Raw genomic sequence first — 5,297 nt, 5'->3', positions numbered from 1 at the left:
GGGAAGGGCAGTGATGCTGCTGGACGGGGCCCCCTTTAGCAGACCCCAGAATGCTCGGTGTGTCTACGGGCAGGACACACTGACGGCAGTCCTTTAGGCAAATTGATCAGCATTCAGGCCTACGTGCCAACAGCACTGTGGCCCCCCTGCCCACCATTCTAGCTGTGTCGGATGAAGTTGACCGTGAGCTTTCTTGGGTTACAAGGAATCGTCTTCTGTCTCAGGCTGTGTAAACTCAGGCTTGAGCTCCCTTTTGCTCCTGTGGCTGGCTGGCATGGACATGCAGGAAGGCCCCGTGGGGAGGAGCGAAGGACTCCCAGAGTGGCCCACCCATCAGCCTTTCCTGTGCCTTCGTCCACCTCACCCCACCCCACATTTGGCTTGTGACAAAGCTCCTTTCTGGGCTCCTGCCATTTGGGGATCTCCCTGCTGTCAGAGACGCTGGCCTCCTTTGGGGTCCTCGTCTTTCTGGCCTGAGGCAGGGAACTGCAGGACGCAAGCATTCTCTGTGTTCTTTCCAGCAGTTCCTGAAGTTGCTTCTGGCCTGTGCAGGGGTCTCTCTGGGCTCGGCCCCGCCCCCCCTGGGGAGGCTGCATTATCACTCCCCCGTCAGAGGGAGACAGTCTGTCTGAACAGACTATCTTGACTGAAGATGGGGCCCCAGTGGATGTGTGTGAGTGGATCACTCAGACACGAGTCACTCCTCTTTATATTAAAATATTCTGTTAATTAGGTCATCACGTCCACATTATGCCACTTTACAAAAGACGCACAAATCATGGCATGGTAGGCTCTTGAGGCCAGAGCACACGCGAGGTGCTGGACTGCTCAGTAGAGTCTGGAAAGATCAGAGCATCCTAAGTGCTTCAAAGACCCACCCCTCTGTTTTTGTTGTTTCTTTTGTTTTAAAGATTTATGTATTCAGTTTTAGAGAGAGAGAGAAAGAGAGGCGGGGAGGGGCAGAGGGAGGGAGAGAATCTCAGGCAGACTCCCCACCAAGTGTGGAGCCTGACGTGGGGCTTGATCCCACGACCCTGAGATCATGACCCGAGTTAAAAGCAAGAGTCGATGTTTAACCAACTAAGCCATCCAGTCGCCCCTAAGACCTACGCCTTTGAATCTCTCAATGCCAGGTGAAGCCATTTACAGAGGCCACATAATGGAGAATTCGAGGCTTTGAATTCCCGCTTCCGTGAAGATTCCCACAGGTGTGTAAGGGTGAGTGCTTCAGGCCGGGAGGATGGACGAAGGAGGTTTCGGGCATTTCCCTGACACACAGAAGTCGCCACAGGCCCAGAAAATTAAGTATTTCCTTGCAGACCCAGCTGATAGGGGAGATAGCCCCAGCCTGACCACGCTCACCCCTCAGAGAGGTCACGAGGGGCCCAGGGCAAGAACGGTGCTGTTTCCCCACGGCGGGTGCAGTGGGGCTCCCGAAGATACGGCCCTGGGGCACGAGGGACATGCCAAGGGGAGGGCGGCATACAGGGACCCTGAGAAAGAGCTGTCCACAGTGCGCGCACGTGCCTCTGTGTGTGTGTGTGTGTGTGTGTGTGTGGTTTTAATGCAGTAAGTCATGGACTACTCTACTATTTATTACGACTACCCAGACGATGGGTCCATTAATTAGTTATTGATACTAGGTCACTGAAGTGAGGGCCTCTCCACTCAGAAAAGCTCCAAATAAAAAGAGAAGCCCCTCAGGCCCGTTTGTCAGCCCTGCAACATCGTGGATTCTCACAACACAGTCCAGGCCCAGAACCCCCGACGCTGGGGCTGGAGCCGCCACTGTGGTGGGAGGGGCGGGCCAGGGGCCTGGAGCTCCGGGGGCTTCACGGGATTCCAGGAGGCTTGCAGTCTGCTTCTCGGAGCCCTGTGCAGCTCAGCGCCTTCTCTGAACCTCCTTTTGCCGGCTGGGCTGCGGGCATTTCACGGGCCAGGCCCCAGGCCCCAGTCAGAGTGAGGGCCGGGGTGCGGGGCACTCCAGGTGAGACGCAGCTTTTAGCTCAGAAGGTTTCCTTTTGCTCTGCAAGAACTCAGCCTCTCAGCCTCACACGGCATTCGGGGCGAGGCACCTGATGGGCCCAGGTGCGGGAACTCTGAGGCCAGGCTTTTCTTGTGGCGGCGTGGGTGGCGTGAGGCTTGTTTCTCAGGCCCAGCTGGGTGTCGTTTCTGGAGGGCTCTTCGCAGGAAGAGCAGAGAGGCAGCTCTGGTCTCCTGCCTCATGCCAGAGAAGTTCCAGACGGTCAGCGGCTGGAGCCTGAGTCATGCAGGTTTCGCTTCATGGACTCTGTGAGAGGATATGGGGTATTTGGGTTTTGGTCGATTTTATGATCGTCTGGGTCTGCAAGTTTTCAGGGAGGTGGATGTCAGTGAATGCTGAGTGAATTTCTACTGGATTGAACAGTGTCCCCCCAAATTCACGTCCACTGGGAACCTCACATTCTAACCGTATTTGCAGATAGTAATCGAGTCAGATGAGGTCCTACTGGCTGTGGATGGGCCCGCCTCCAGTGGCTGGTGTCCTTCTCAGCAGGGGAAACAGATACCGGGAGATACACAGGGAGAAAACCCCGTGATGACAGAGACAGAGATTGGAACGATGCTGCCACGAGCCAGGGAACGCCAGGCATGGCTGGCACCCACCAGAAGCAGGAAGAAGCAAGGGAGGACTCCCCCTGAGCGTTCAGAGAGGGCATGGCTCTGCCAGCACCTGGCTTGCAGACTTGTGGCCTCCGTAAGCGTAAGAGGCTGCGTTTCTGTTATTGAAGCCAGCCAGTTCGTGGTATTGTTCGGCAGCCCCAGGGACCTAGCACATCCTCCCCTCATTTCTCCATCGAGCTGGAGGGGCAGGTGTGGGTCTGAGGAAGAGATACCATCAGAGTTTCCCTTAGGGTGGCCCTAACCTAGCACGCACAAAACAAAACAAAACAAAACAAAACAAAACAAAACAAAACAAAACAGGATAGCCTGTTAAATGTGAAATTCAGATCAACAACAAACAACTCTTTTTAGGGTAAGTACGTCCCAAATAGGGCATGGGACATACTTATACCGACAATTATTTCTTGTTGATCTGAAATTCAATTTTAGTTGGGAGTTCTATATTTTAAACTTTCTTTTCTTTTCTTTCCTTTTTTTTTTACTCTTTTTTTAAAAAAAGATTTTATTTATTTATTTGAAAGAGAGAGAGAGTGCGAGCACAAGCAGGGGGAACAGCTGGCAAAGGGAGAGGGAGAAGCAGGCTGCCTGCTGAGGAGGGAACCTGATGCGTGGCTTGATCCCAGGACCCTGAGATCAGGACCTGAGCCGAGGGCCGACGCTTCATGGACTGAGCCACCCAGGGGCCCCACGGGCGTCCTGTAGTTTATATGCCACTCCTGGCCCACTGCCCCTGCTTGCTGCCTTCCCAGCCTCCATTTCTCTGGGCCCTCAGCTCCCAGAAGGGCCTCCGGGGCCCGCTCTGACGTGTGCCCACGGAAGGTTGAGGGGGTGGCCAGCAAGCCCCGCAGAGCGGCTTCTAAACCCATTCATGCTCCTCTCTCCCAGTTCCCTGAGCCCTGCCAGCAGCCTGCAGTCTGAACATCATCTCTACCAGCTGGANGCGGCACTTGGCATCAGCCTCTGCACTTTGATTTGCTCTATTTTAAACGGTCTTCAATTCCCCTCCTGGGGAAGGGAGAAGAGGGTGGGGAGACAGAGGTGGGGGTGTGGAGTGAATCAGGGGCACTCAGGAGCGGTTGGAAACCCAGAAGCCAGTTGGCGGGGTTGTGTGGAATTCTAAGCAACAGGAATTGTGAGACGAAGGCGGGGAAGACGGGGCACCGTGAGGGGGAGAGCTGGCAGTCAGCCTGGCTGGAGCACAGGGCGCTGGAGAGGCCTGGGGGTGGGGGTGGGGCCGATGGGACACCATGGGGGCTGGGGCCCAAGTGCCGGCCTCCCCATTCGGGAGGAATGTGTAGGACATGCTAACTGGTTTGGATATGGAGTCAAAGTGACACAGAGAACACAAGGCTGCGTTCTGGGAGGGCTGTGGTGCCATTTCCCAAAAACAGACCCCAGGGAGGAGGAGGGGAAGGAGGAGGAGGAGTCTGAAGTAGACTCCAGCCCAGCAGCAGGGCGGAAATGCCCACAGGCAGAGAGGAGCTGGTCCCATTCCAGGCGAGGCTTGCTCACCAGTGTGGGGCCTGCTCCAGAGACGCCCCACGCCCCAGGGCTGGGGGAGGGACAGCCATCTGCCCTGGGGGCTGGGCCGCCCGTGCCCCCATTGGCTGTGGGACCACCTGCTGGCGGGCGCAGGCCTTGGGCTTGGAGTCCCAGGGACCGCAGAGCCGGTCCTCCTGCTGTGAGCGAGGGTGGCAGCTGCTGGGAACAGCACTGTGCGGAGAGCCTTGCTGGAAGGATGAGGTGAGTGTGAGTTCGAGCGTCTGCAGGCACCCCACCAGGCCCTCGTGCAGCATGGCAGGGCCTTAACCCTCGTCAGAGCAGTTCGAGAGCCCTCGGGCTGGTCGGTGCCCTGGCTCCCGGGAATAGGGGGACCGGGGTCTGGTGAGGAGGTTTCTGGGGGCTTCGGCCAATTAGGTAGTTCATTCTTTCATTGCTCGCTCACTTCCTTATCAAGCAAACGTGGGAAAGCCATGACCTTGAGGACCAGGACGCTAGAAGGAAGAGTGAGAGTGTTCAGGAACAGAGGTGACCTTGGGCGGTGGTGAGAGCAAACCCCCTTTCGGGAAATCTGGCCCTGAAGGGACTGGAGGGGTGCAGGCAGGAGCAGAAGGGCCTGGGGCCAGCGTGAGGGGAAAGCGGGCTGCGGGGCGCTGTGGCCTTGGTGGCGGAGCTTTACTTTCATTATAGGGGAGGGCTTTATTCCTTCGAGGGTCCCAACCCCATGATGGTGCCCCCGCCGAGTAGTTTAACTTGTCTTGCTATGTGTTGGTGGCAGCTTTGTACCCAGAGCCCCGGCCTGGGTGGGCGAGGTTCCCTGCACCTGGCTCTCTGCGCCCTCAGTGCCTGGTCCCCGCGAATGAAGGAATTCAGCTGGTGTAAAGACCCGCAAAAAAGAAAAAAAAAAATTGCAAACCACAGGATAGGGGTTCCCAAAGGATCCTCAGGCTCTGGCCCTCTGGAGGGTCTTCCCGTGATGAGATGCCCAGGGATGGAGATGGGGTGCTGGCATGTGTGCCCAGGAGGCTCCTTATCCTGGTAAGAGGACTGCTCCCTCACCGCTCCCTCCTGCTAGGGAGGAATGACGGCCACAGGGAGAAATGATGGCCACAGGGAGACAGGAGACTTGGAAT

The sequence above is a fragment of the Ursus maritimus genome, unplaced genomic scaffold (genome assembly GCF_017311325.1).
Source record: "Ursus maritimus isolate PB19 unplaced genomic scaffold, ASM1731132v1 scaffold_28, whole genome shotgun sequence".
Classification (NCBI taxonomy): domain Eukaryota; kingdom Metazoa; phylum Chordata; class Mammalia; order Carnivora; family Ursidae; genus Ursus; species Ursus maritimus.
This window is presented reverse-complemented; position numbering follows the sequence as displayed.